General features: G+C 38.3%; 1 long non-coding RNA gene across 1 annotated transcript; it reads right to left on the reverse strand.

Annotated features, from left to right (window-relative positions):
• Nucleotides 1–414: 414 nt before the first annotated feature.
• LOC116868744 lies at nt 415–13,862 on the reverse strand. The gene is made up of 3 exons (XR_004382883.1): nt 13,582–13,862; nt 13,017–13,019; nt 415–428 (listed from the first exon to the last, which is right to left on the reverse strand). It is a non-coding gene; the product is annotated as an uncharacterized LOC116868744 (long non-coding RNA).
• Between the last annotated feature and the right edge of the window lie 69 nt (nt 13,863–13,931).

The following is a 13,931-nucleotide window of genomic DNA, read 5'->3' on the forward strand; positions in this document are numbered from 1 at the left end:
AAAATAGAAGGCATTGGGGCACTTCATCATTGTGAGAAACTCTCTTATATAATGTTGGCTCCCACTGTTAAAACTGGCTGATATTTTATCTTAGTCCCAGAAAAGTTCCCAGGATTTGAAAGTAAATATATGCTTTTCCCCAATTGTCATTAAAAATCAAAATATTTGTTACCGACATGCTAGTAAACAATTATTTAAAAATCATGTTTGAACATATTTTATCCTATTTGAACTATGGCCTCTGTATTCTAAGTCTTGCTTTGAAAATTCATTGTTACTGTTACTTATTTTTTGCTGCTTCGATGAACACAATTCAAGACTTAACAGATGGGCAAGTTGCCTGAAATACTAAAATTTCACTGGGATGAAACAAAACACTTCAAAATAACCATCTGCAAGAAATCCGGAATTTAGGAAGATGTTCTCACCTTGAGTGAACATCCTTTTTATTCAATCAGGTTCTATTCCATTGTATTTATAGATTTTACAGATGCCTTGAAATATGTGTTTTTCTTCTAAGAGACTATGAAGATATCTAAATATCTACAGGAATTCCTGAGAAAGTATGTTTTAAATAAAACTATAAAAGAGAGAGGGGAAAAAAAGGAATGAATAGATTTTTATTTTTCCCAACACTAAGTAGTTTCTCTTGAAAAGTTTCCAGTAGGGGAAATCATAAAATAAAATTATAAATAAGTTAGCTTGCTAAAATTATTATGCATGAAAAACTTCCTTTAGAGTGTGTTCTAAGATGAAAGGAATTTATATCCACATTTCGGTGTTAGTCATACATTCACTACATAATCTGTTCCATTTCATTATGTATTCGACAATCTTCAGATTAGATCTTGAATCTTTTTATACACAATACCTCTAAGATTTTATTTGAGGTATTGGCTTATTTTTCAAAACACATGATTTGGTTTGTATGCACTTCTATTTTTAACACATACCATATATATCTTTATAGACTTACCATGTCTGTATGTGATAGTTTTATGAAAAAGGTTGTGTGGTCTTGATTAAAGCAATGGCATGCAGAGGTAGTCTCTTTGCAACTGAAGTTCAAACTTACTTCTCACTTTGCTGGAGTTCTGAATTTATTTCTCACTTTACTGAAGACAGCAAGACATAAACAAATCTTTTTATTTTTTTAAAGATTTTATTTATTTATTTGACAGAGAAAGAGAGAGAGGGAGAACATAACCAGAGGGAGCAGGAAAGGGAGAAGCTGGCACCCCGTTGAGCTGGGAGCCTGATGTGGGGCTGGACCCCAGGACCCTGGGATCATGACCTGAGCCCAAGGCAGATGTTTAACCGACTGAGCCAACCAGGCACACCTAAACAAATCTTTTTAAAAATAAACCACAAATTGGGGAATCTGGGTGGCTCAGTGGATTGAGCCTTTGCCTTTGGCTCAGGTCATGATCTCAGGGTCCTGGGATCAAGCCCCGCATCAGGCTCTCTGCTCAGCAGGGAGCCTGCTTCCCCCCACTCTCTCTGCCTACTTGTGATCTCTCTCTCTCTGTCAAATAAATAAATAAAATCTTAAAAAAAAATAAGCCACAAAGATTGCCATGAAGATGAGCAGCACTGCGCTATTTCTCTGAGGGAAAGTCAATCAGGTGACTAGAACTTTCATGGTCTTTGAAAGCAGGTTGATTGCATATGTTGTTTTAAGTATCTGAAAAATAGTGAGGTATGTACGCTTTGTCTTTGCCTTTGGATTTCAAGTGTGAGCTAAAACCATCCTGCTCACGTGAACAATCACATTGGCGGACTAAAGCTTCCAGGAAGGCATTCCTTGGTCTATGGTTCCTGCAAGGCCACCATATTTCAAGGCTGCAAGACGTAGGTCAGTCACAATCCAGTTATTTGTTTCCACAAGGAGAAAATCACAGGCTTTCAGCTGGGTGTGGGATATGGGTGGGTGGGGAAGTCTTTTCTCACTTCTTCTGAAAGCTATAATTTCGCATTTTCAACTGCATCACAATAGATAGAAACTTTCAGGCTTGCTTTTTACCAGAGTGTGGAAACTGAAGCAAGAAAGCCATAAAATGATATCGTAACTAAAGAAAATGATTTTGGAGTGAAAGGTTTTCTTCCATTGGGATGTAAAATCTTAGAAGACCTAAATTTATGTATAAAAGACAACATTTTCAGTTTTTAGCTGGCTACATAAAGAGCTAAAATTCAGCCAGTGGTTGAGATGCCTTATTTTGGAAGCTTTTTTTTTTTTTTTTTTAATATTTTATTATTTATTTGAGAGAAAGAGAGAGAGCATGAGCGGAGGGAAAGAGGCAGAGGGAGAAGCAAGGTGAGCAGGGAGCCCGACTCGGGGCTGGATCCCAGGGTCCCTGGATCATGACCTGATCCAAAGGCAGATGCTTAACCGACTGAGCCACCCAGGTACCCCTAGAAGATTTAAATAAATACTGTGTAGCTCAAAAATATATTTGTGCATTCTTAATTTTTGAAAATACTTTTATTTTTAGTAGGAAAATTCATAGTGATTTTATTTGTTGTTCATTTTATATTGGCTCCCTTATTATTTTCTAAGGACTCTGACTCTTCTTATAAAAATTACAGACAAGTAAATCTGTAATCATTTTAAGTTAAACTTTAGGAATCAATATTTCGTCTATGGCCATACCACCCTGAACGCGCCCGATCTCGTCTGATCTCAGAAGCTAAGCAGCATTGGGCCTGGTTAGTACTTGGATGGGAGGAATCAATATTTCCTTTATTTGCAGTAAGATAAGCAAAATTTTTTTGGATGTCCACTAAGTGCTAGGTACTGGGATGTAAAAGTATATATCAAAATGTGGATAACGGGGGGTTGGGGGTTGCCTGGGTGGCTCTGTCAGTTAAGCATCTGCTTTCAGCTCAGGTCATGATCCTGAGGTACTGGGACTGAGCACCAAGTGGGAGTCTGCTTCTCCCTCTTCTTCTGCCCCTGCTCATGCTTGCTCTCTTTCTCTCTCTCTCTCTCTCTGTCAAATCAATTAAAAAAAATTTTTTTAATGTGAAAAAAATGGGTGCATAAATATGGAAATAATATTACAAAGTGGGCCTGGGACATGGTTACCGCAAATAATTGGTGTGGACAAGAAATACTAGTTGACTTTAAAGGAGACAGATTTCTTGTGGTCAGGCAATCAAGAAAGGTTTTATGGAAAGGTGAAAAAAGAAGGTAATTGAAAAGAAAACAAGTAAGAAAAATTTGTGATAATTCTTTGTGATAGAGGTATATGTAAGGGTTTTGGCATCACTAATAAGAAGAGTCTTGCAAGATTAAATTTTTAGCGAACCACATTACTTCTCACTATACTTATTCTAGGATATCATAAGACACAACTGTTTGGATTGTAGCATGGATACCATTAGGACTCTGTCTATACCCTTTAGGTCTTACCACTTCTGAGTCTACTGGTCTACTTTCAACTGCAAGTTATATGCATCACTGTGCTGGAGAGCTGTCTCTGAAGCTGCTGATATCCTTTCTACTCACTGCAATGCACATGGCAGGATGGAAATGACAGAGAATTACCCTTTGGGAACAGCCCTCAGCCAATGACTGAGTGAACGGGTGTATATAGAGAGATCTCTCTCGTGTGTGTCCTGCATGATCTCCTATATTCTCCCCACAAGATGGAGCTCCAAAAAACTCACAGTGGTGGCTTACCTTCTTGCTAGCACACCTTTTATTGGCTTCTTTCTCTTCCCTGTCTCCTTCCCCACACCCCTACTGATACTTGCTGTATCACCTCCCAAATAAGCTTCTCACACTCGAATCTTTGAGTCTGCTGATGTAGGGAGCCAAATGAAGACAGCTGGGATATGTTTAATTGAATTAGCATTCACCAATGGAGTCATGTCTGAGTAGCACTGAAAACAATGTTATGTATACACGTAAGTGGTAGGAATGAGAACGGTGTACTAAAATGCTAAAGCAGAATAATATTATACTTTATGGTCACTGATGCTCCACTTTAGCTCACTCTCATAAAATCTGAGCCCACTAAGAATGACTTTTAAATGTAGAGAGATGTATGCTGAAAAAACACAATTTACTCTGTATTGCTTTCGTGCAGGCATTACCAAGCCGAAGGTAAGATATGGTGGCTGAAAAAGATCTACCCAATAATTGGTAATGAGGGATGTCTGGGTCACTTGGTCGGTTAAGTGTCCAACTCTTGATTTTGGTTCAGCTCATGATCTCAGGGTCACGGGATTGAGCCCCGTGTTGGGCTCTGTGCTGAGCCCGGAGTCTGCTTGTCTCTCTCCCTCTGTTCCTCCCTCCATCTTCTCTCTCAAATAAATAAATTAAATATATTTAAAATTTAAAAAATGGTGATGAGAGAGAGCTGTTAGTGTAAGTAAAAGACCATTTCCATGTATTTGACTCATTTTGTAATCTTTCTCTTTCGGCCAGTGGATTTCCAGACAAGCACAAATTTGATTATATAAGAATGTTCTCAGATTCCACTTAGTAATGATACTTACTGTACTATAGTATACATAGTATAGTATACATACTATAGTATACATAGTACAGTATACTATACTATGATACTTACTATGATATGTATATATATATATAATTTTACTATCATTACTATCATTAATATATATATCATTTACAATGATATATATGTATATCATTTTATCATTTCACCAATATATATATATATTTATATTGTCTCCCTTCTTATTTTCTAAGGACTCCAACTCTTCTTATAAAAATTACAGACAAGTAAATCTGTAATCATTTAAGTTAAACTTTAGGAATCAATATTTCGTCTAGGCCATAGCACCCTGAACGCGCTATTTCACCAATATATATATATTAGTGAAATGATAGCAATTCCCTCATCTCCTATTAAAATTAGGAGAAAGGAGGGGTGCCTGGGTGGCTCAGTGGGTTAAAGCCTCTGCTTTCAGCTCAGGTCATGATCTCAGGGTCCTGGGATTGAGCCCCGCATCGGGCTCTCTGCTCAGCGGGGAGCTTGCTTCCTCCTCTCTCTCTGCCTGCCTCTCTGCCTTCCTCTCTGCCTACTTGTGATCTCTGTCTGTCAAATAAATAAATAAAATATTTTTTAAAAAATGACTTTAAAAAAATTAGGAGAAAGGAAACAGAATTAAAGACAGACGTTATTACGGGGGCAGATATGAGAAGTCATAGTCAGTGGTCATAGTTAAGTATAACCTATGAATTCAAGACTTTGTAACTAATAGAAAACAGACTTTTAGCCCAAGAATTAAGCCCATCAAATTATATTCTCAAATTACATTTACTTACTGAATGAAACTCTTGTTCATTTCAAGTCACTTTATCACCAGCACTTCGCAGATTTTTTACACAGGCACATGTAAAAGTAATATGTAATGAACAGACCTACTAAGTGCTGGAAAACAGCCCTCATTACAATGACAAGATGGTAAGAGAGTATGGCTCCTGTCCTCTAAGGAAGGAGTAAAATGATGATCCATAAAAAGTTCAGTGACTTCCTCCCGATCCCAGGAACATCAGGAGTACTGCCGTCAAAAATTGGATTAGGGGCGTCTGGGTGGCTCAGTGGGTTAAAGCCTCTGCCTTTGGCTCAGGTCATGACCCCAGGGTCCTGGGATTGAGCCCCGCATTGGGCTCTCTGCACAGCAGGGAGCCTGCTTCCTCCTCTCTCTCTGCCTGCCTCTCTGCCTACTTGTGATCTCTGTCTGTCAAATAAATAAATAAATAAATAATCTTTAAAAAATAAATTGGATTAGTGTCTTCCTTAGCTGTAAAATGTCATGCCTACACCAAATCAAATTGTGAGATAATTTGCAAATATTAGTAATTCATATATAGCATAACCTAATGAGACAAAATTACCTTTTGAAGGAAGCAGTGTCTGTGAGAGGTCCAATTTTTAAAGTTGCTGTAAGAAGTTTCATTTTGCGGAAAATTGAGGTTAAGAAAGTCACCCCAAATCTCAAAGCTGGATCTAGAAACTGCCCTTTACCATTTGGGCTATAGCCAAGGAGAGAGAGGACACAGGACAAATGTGACCTAAGATCTGGTCGTTTGGAAGAAGTGATTAGAAGCACGAACTACTGGACTTGTAAGCTGCTGCAAGTCTTTTGAACTGAGAAGAGACCAGTCTTCATTTCATTAGATTATTCAAAATTTCTGTACCATTCTTAAATTTATGAAAAGAATAAACATTCAAAACAGACATTATGATCAGCCTTTGACATTGTAAGAAGGATTTTTACTTCATTTATCCTCTCTTTGTTCTGTAGCCAATTTTATATGTTGAGTGGGAAACCCAAACAAACAAGGACCGTCTCATTCCAGAAACATCCTGCTCAGTTCTTTCTCAACCTTCCATTACCTCAGGTCACTTCTTGAAAGCGAAATGTCATCTGATCATATGGGAGATTTTACACTAATGAATTGACTGTGATAACATCAAAAAAGAATATTATCAAAAAAGACTGTAGCTCATACTTTTATTTAGTTCTCTTCTTCTTCTTCCATTGTTTACTTGGCTGTATCTTTGAAAGCTAAGTAAGTGGGAAGAAACGTAAGTCATGAATGCATTGCAAATCTTTTAGTGATCTTATTCCGTCCCTGTAGAGAGCAAAAGACTGTAGTCACATTGTGCTATATCTACTGATTACGCTATAACAGAATTTTAATAAATTCAGCTAACTTTATCTAATAGTAGCTAGATACTGACCAAAGAGTGAAAATTTTTCAAGTCTTCAAAACAGAAATGACTTCACGGGACTTCTCTCCTGTACCATTTTTCCCCTAGTTGACAGGAAGACCAGTCACAAAGGTCCTTGTATTTTGGCCCTGATCAAGAATACATCTCAGAGGGATGGATGTCTGGGTGGCTCAGTCAGTTGAGCATCTGCCTTTGGCTCAGGTCATGATCCCAGGGTCCTGGGATCGAGCCTGCATTGGGCTGCCTGCTTGGTGGGGAGCCAGCTTCTCCCTCTGCCTGATGCTCTCCTTGCTTGCATTCTCTCTCTCTGACAAATAATAAAAATCTTAAAAAAAAAAAGAAAGAAAAGAAAAGATATACATCTCAGATTAAGCTATGGTATCAACAAATGACAGAGCGCCAAAAATCTGGGCATGGATACTGAGTCCTATTAGTTAATGACACTTGACGTATTACATAGTGTCTTGGATTGTCTTCTCCAGGAGCATCCCTAAGACCAGTGTACATAGGTAAAGGACTGATAAAGTTGGCCTTCACAGGGGAAGCAATAAGACAGTGGTAGGAACAGAATAAAGAAGGGAAGAAAGCTAAGCAATGTTATGATTTCAGGTGAAGTCTTGTCCTTGGCCCAATCCCATGAAGAGCTCTGGAGTGAGTCACACGTTAGAGCTTTTCCCTGCTCCAGACAAAGGGAGTGTTTTTTATACTTCCATGCCCGTCAGTCATTGGCTAAAGACTGCCTCTAGGGAGACATGAAAACCCAATTATTTTTGACTCTCCAAGAACCCAGTGAAACAGCCTAACAGCGATCCTTTGAGGCAAGCTGCAGGTATGAGTTGTTGGAACAAAACACAAAATCAGAGGCATGGACACCCTGAAGTAGTACAGGCCATCTGAATGTTTAGAGGTGGGGACAGCAACAACTCCTATTACACATACTAGTGTGTAATTTGAACATGTTGGACATGATAATACTCGCCCCTCTGTCCATTCATAATTGAGGCTAATGTGCTTCACTGACCAGCTGTCTGGGTTAAATATGAAACCCAATTTGACTATCTGGATTCAGACCATGCTCCATGATGAAGATAAATGGCAAAGAAAACAAAAAAACAGACTTTCTGTACAAGCGTGCTGCTGTTAATAGTGAACATCAGTATTTTCTGCCTAAGCTGAAACAAAGCAAATTGACAATTTAACACTCATTGCTGGGGCGTCCCCCATGGCACCAGAAGTAGAAATTCATAAAGGTCAAAGGAAACCCCCCTTTTTTAAATTTTTAATTTTTTATAAACATATAATATATTTTTATCCCCAGGGGTACAGGTCTGTGAATTGCCAGGTTTACGCACTTCACAGCACTCACCATAGCACATACCCTCCCCAGTGTCCATAACCCCACCCCCCTCCCAACGCCCCTCCCCCCAGCAACCCTCAGTTTGTTTTGTGAGATTAAGAGTCACTTTTTTTTCTCCCTCCCAATCCCATCTTGTTTCATTAAATCTTATCCTACCCCCTTAACCCCCCATGTTGCATCTCCACTCCCTCATATTAGGGAGATCATATGGTAGTTGTCTTTCTCCGATTGACTTATTTCGCTAAGCATGATACCCTCTAGTTCCATCCACGTTGTCACAAATGGCAAGATTTCATTTCTTTTGATGGCTGCATAGTATTCCATTGTGTATATATACCACATCTTCTTTATCCCTTCATCTGTTGATGGACATCTAGGTTCTTTCCATAGTTTGGCTATTGTAGACATTGCTGCTATAAACATTCAGGCGCACGTGCCCCTTCAGATCACTACATTTGTATCTTTAGGGTAAATACCTAGTAATGCAATTGCTGGGTCATAGGGTAGCTCTATTTTCAACATTTTGAGGAACCTCCATGCTGTTTTCCAGAGTGGTTGCACAAGCTTGCATTCCCACCAACAGTGTAGGAGGGTTCCCCTTTCTACGCATCCTCGCCAGCATCTGTCATTTCCTGACTTGTTCATTTTAGCCATTCTGACTGGTGTGAGGTGATATCTCATTGTGGTTTTGATTTGTATTTCCCTGATGCCGAGTGCTATGGAGCACTTTTTCATGTGTCTGTTGGCCATCTGGATGTCTTCTTTGCAGAAATGTCTGTTCATGTCCTCTGCCCATTTCTTGATTGGATTATTTGTTCTTTGGGTGTTGAGTTTGCTAAGTTCTTTATAGATTTTGGACACTAGCCCTTTATCTGATATGTCGTTTGCAAATAATCTTCTCCCATTCTGTCAGTTGTCTTTTGGTTTTGTGAACTGTTTCCTTTGCTGTGCAAAAGCTTTTGATCTTGATGAAATCCCAATAGTTCATTTTTGCCCTTGCTTCCCTTGCCTTTGGCGATGTTCCTAGGAAGATGTTGCTGCGGCTGAGGTTGAAGAGGTTGCTGCCTCTGTTCTCCTCAAGGATTTTGATGGATTCCTTTCTCACATTGAGGTCCTTCATCCATTTTGAGTCTATTTTCGTGTGTGGTGTAAGGAAATGATCCAATTTCATTTTTCTGCATGTGGCTGTACAATTTTCCTAACATCATTTATTGAAGAGGCTGTCTTTTTTCCATGGGACATTCTTTCCTGCTTTGTCGAAGATGAGTTGACCATAGAGTTGAGGGTCTATTTCTGGGCTCTCTATTCTGTTCCATTGATCGATGTGTCTGTTTTTGTGCCAGTACCATGCTGTCTTGATGATGACAGCTTTGTAATAGAGCTTGAAGTCCGGAATTGTGATGCCACCAACTTTGGCTTTCTTTTTCAATATTCCTTTGGCTATTCGAGGTCTTTTCTGGTTCCATATAAATTTTAGGATTATTTGTTCCATTTCTTTGAAAAAAAAAAATGGGTGGTACTTTGATAGGAATTGCATTAAATGTGTAGATTGCTTTAGGTAGCATAGACATTTTCGCAATATTTGTTCTTCCAATCCAGGAGCATGGAACATTTTCCCATTTCTTTGTGTCTTCCTCAATTTCTTTCATGAGTACTTTATAGTTTTCTGTGTATAGATTTTTAGTCTCTTTGGTTAGGTTTATTCCTAGGTATCTTATAGTTTTGGGTGCAATTGTAAACGGGATAGACTCCTTAATTTCTCTTTCATCTGTCTTGTTGTTGGTGTAGAGAAATGCAACTGATTTCTGTGCATTGATTTTATATCCTGACACTTTACTGAATTCCTGTACAAGTTCTAGCAGTTTTGGAGTGGAGTCCTTTGGGTTTTCCACATATAGTATCATATCATCTGCAAAGAGTGATAGTTTGACTTCTTCTTTGCCGATTTGGATGCCTTTAATTTCCTTTTGTTGTCTGATTGCTGAGGCTAGGACTTCTAGTACTATGTTGAATAGCAGTGGTGATAACGGACATCCCTGCCTTGTTCCTGACCTTAGTGGAAAAGCTTTCAGTTTTTCTCCATTGAGAATGATATTTGCGGTGGGTTTTTCATAGATGGCTTTGATGATATTGAGGTATGTGCCCTCTATCCCTACACTTTGAAGAGTTTTGATCAGGAAGGGATGCTGTACTTTGTCAAATGCTTTTTCAGCATCTATGGAGAGTATCATATGGTTCTTGTTCTTTCTTTTATTAATGTGTTGTATCACATTGATTGATTTGCAGATGTTGAACCAACCTTGCAGCCCTGGAATAAATCCCACTTGGTCATGGTGAATAATCCTTTTAATGTACTGTTGAATCCTATTGGCTAGTATTTTGGTAAGAATTTTTGCATCTGTGTTCATCAAGGATATTGGTCTGTAGTTCTCTTTTTTGATGGGATCCTTGTCTGGTTTTGGGATCAAGGTGATGCTGACCTCATAAAATGAGTTTGGAAGTTTTCCTTCCATTTCTATTTTTTGGAACAGTTTCAGGAGAATAGGAATTAGTTCTTCTTTCAATGTTTGGTAGAATTCCCCCGGGAAGCCATCTGGCCCTGGGCTTTTGTTTGTTTGGAGGTTTTTGATGACTGTTTCAATCTCTTTACTGGTTATGGGTCTGTTCAGGCTTTCTATTTCTTCCTGGTTCAGTTGTGGTAGTTTATATGTCTCTAGGAATGCATCCATTTCTTCCAGATTGTCAAATTTGTTGGCGTAGAGTTGCTCATAGTATGTTCTTATAATTGTCTCTATTTCTTTGGTATTCGTTGTGATCTCTCCTCTTTCATTCATGATTTTATTTATTTGGGTCCTTTTTCTTTTCTTTTTGATAAGTCTGGCCCGGGTTTTATCAATCTTATTAATTCTTTCAAAGAACCATCTCCTAGTTTCGTTGATTTGTTCTATTGTTTTTTTGGTTTCTATTTCATTGATTTCTGCTCTGATCTTTATTATTTCTCTTCTCCTGCTGGGTTTAGTGTTTCTTTCTTGTTCTTTCTCCAGCTCCTTTAGGTGTAGGGTTAGGTTGTGGACCTGAGACCTTTCTTGTTTCTTGAGAAAGGCTTGTACTGCTATATATTTTCCTCTCAGGACTGCCTTTGTTGTGTCCCACAGATTTTGAACCGTTGTGAAACCCCCCCCTTTTTTTTCCCTAAAGTTTTCTTTTCCCGTTCACTTGCATTTCTCTACATTCTCAACAGGACACTTTTTAGGAGAAACAAAGCTTGGGAGTGAAACTGGATAGGGAACCAGGAGTAATCACACATTTCCACTGCAGGGCTGTTTCTCACTGTTAGTGTATGTTGTAAATCCCCAAAGTGGGTGTAACTAAATACGAAATTATCGAACTGAAGAGATTATACAACCCTTATTGTGTGGGGCATCTTTGAAGACTAATATCCATGGGCATATTTTGGTAAATTCTGTTATGAATGTCTAATATGGAAAATGTATGGACCCATTGGCTCAGGATTATAGATGCAGATATCCTAAACAAAATGTAGGCAAATTGAATCTGTATATAAAAAATGATAAAATGCCATGACCAAGAAGAATGTAAACTATAATACCATCACATTAAGAGAAAAATATAGAATCATTTTGATAGTTGTTTAGTAAGCACTCACAATATATATACCTATTCATGATTTAAAAAAACAACACTCATTAAAGTAAGAGTAGAAGGAAAGTTTAAGTTCTGTCAAAAAAACCCCAAACTAGCTCAAGCATCATTATAAATGGAGGAACATGTGAAAATCCTCTTTAAAATTAAACTAAAATTAGGGGCACCCGGATGTCTCAGTGGGTTAAGTGTCTGCCTTCAGCTCAGGTCATGATCTCTGGTTCTTGGGATGGAGCCCCGCATCGGGCTTTCAGCTCAGCAGGGAGCCTGCTTCCTCCCACCTTCTGCTTCCCTCTCTGCCTACTTGTGATCTCTGTCAAATAAATAAATAAAATCTTTTTTTTTTTAAAGATTTTATTTATTTATTTGACAGACAGAGATCACAAGTAGATGGAGAGGCAGGCAGAGAGAGAGAGAGAGGGAAGCAGGCTCCCTGCTGAGCAGAGAGCCCGATGCGGGACTCGATCCCAGGACCCTGAGATCATGACCTGAGCCGAAGGCAGCGGCTTAACCCACTGAGCCACCCAGGTGCCCAATAAATAAAATCTTTTAAAAAAAGAGAGAAACAAAAACTTTTGCCATTTTCCCCGTACCTCAGACAGAAGCCTCTTAAGTCTTATAACCAAGGGGCTCCTAATATGATTCCTAACACTGGAATAATATGGAATAGTCAAAAAGAAAAAAATTCTAACTGAACTTCTTATCGAATGGAAAACTTCTACATGAAGTATTAGGCAAGTTATTTCTTTAGATCAGAGGTCATATTTTTTATATTTCTTTAGGGCATTAAAAAATAGATAAAATTCAACAGGCAATAAAGGAAATAGACCAAACACACACAAAGAAACAAAAAAAAATTTTAATCTGTATAACACACACTGAAACTTGGGTATCTATCTATAAAATAGGATGCCTTCGCTTGGAGGGAAGCCTCAAACATCGCAGCTTCAACACCTCCTCACTCTCCAGAGTTTACTGAAACACTTTTCCCTTCACATGGAGGAGTAGAGAACCCTGCTCCCTGAAAATGGCCTGGGAAGTTCCCGAGTTTTAAAAATAAATCAAGCCTAGTGTATTCATGTTTTGTGGCCAACAGTCTTTTCCCACATACATCTGCAGCTTTTCAGACATACCGAAGTACTTGCTAACTATGAAGCGGCTGATAAATGGTGGCACTGTCACTGTTCCATTATTTCCAGGTTGTGTATTCTCACTACACTTTATTCCAAGAAAATGGCTGGACAGTGGAAAACTATAAAACAGTGGAAAATTATAAAAACGGTCTAAGGTTCATACAATAAGATATGGAATTTTCTTCACAAATATTCACTGTATACCAAAAGCTCCTTCTTAGCAAAGTTGATTTTAACTGGGTAAGGCTTTTCAAAGTAAACTAAAATTTCTCTAATATATTTTATAAAAGTAAACCTGACAAAGGTCATTATTTCATCACAAAGAATAATGTTTTTTTCATTTGGACTTACCATAAATGAAAAGATACTTACTACAAAGAGCAATGTTGGCAGAATTTTTTTTTTAAGATTTTATTTTAAGTAATCTGTACACCCCATGTCAGGCTCGAACTCACAACCCTGAGGTCAAGAGCTGCATGCCCCACTGACTGAGCCAGCCAGGTGCCCTGGCAGAATTTCTTAAAATGCCATATAAATACAATGTTTTAATGGCTTATGTCTTTTTATATCAAGATCACAACCCAAAGAATTATAAAGTTGCCCATAAATTATTCCCCTATTAAAAGCTATAGGCATCCTGAATATTATAGCTACAGCTGCTTCCTTATATGGCTTGTGGCAATGATGCAGAGACCTAAATGGAAACACTCACCCCAGTTGCCAGTTCCTCACATTGCTGCTTTTTGGATGCTAAGTCCTGAGCAGCCATCTCCAAGTCATACTGCATAAGTTCATGTTTCCTGCATACAGCCCTAGGGATGAAAAAAAGTGCTGCCATTTAATTTTTGTGGCTTCTTTTATAACATATTAAAATTTTTTTCAGGGGATGAGGGGAAGCATCCAGAATGTCTTACTAGGCTCAGAACTAGTGTAGATAGAATTTCAAGTTTAAAATGTAGTAGCCCAATATTAAAAATTAAATCTAGCAGAACCTAAGCATAAAAATTTTACATATACTTAACAAAAGAGGGCTGCTTTTTAGATATCTGCGACATTTTTTTT

This window comes from Lontra canadensis, unplaced genomic scaffold, assembly GCF_010015895.1.
Source record: "Lontra canadensis isolate GAN:19392208 unplaced genomic scaffold, GSC_riverotter_1.0 scaffold16, whole genome shotgun sequence".
In the NCBI taxonomy this organism is placed as follows: Eukaryota; Metazoa; Chordata; class Mammalia; order Carnivora; family Mustelidae; genus Lontra; species Lontra canadensis.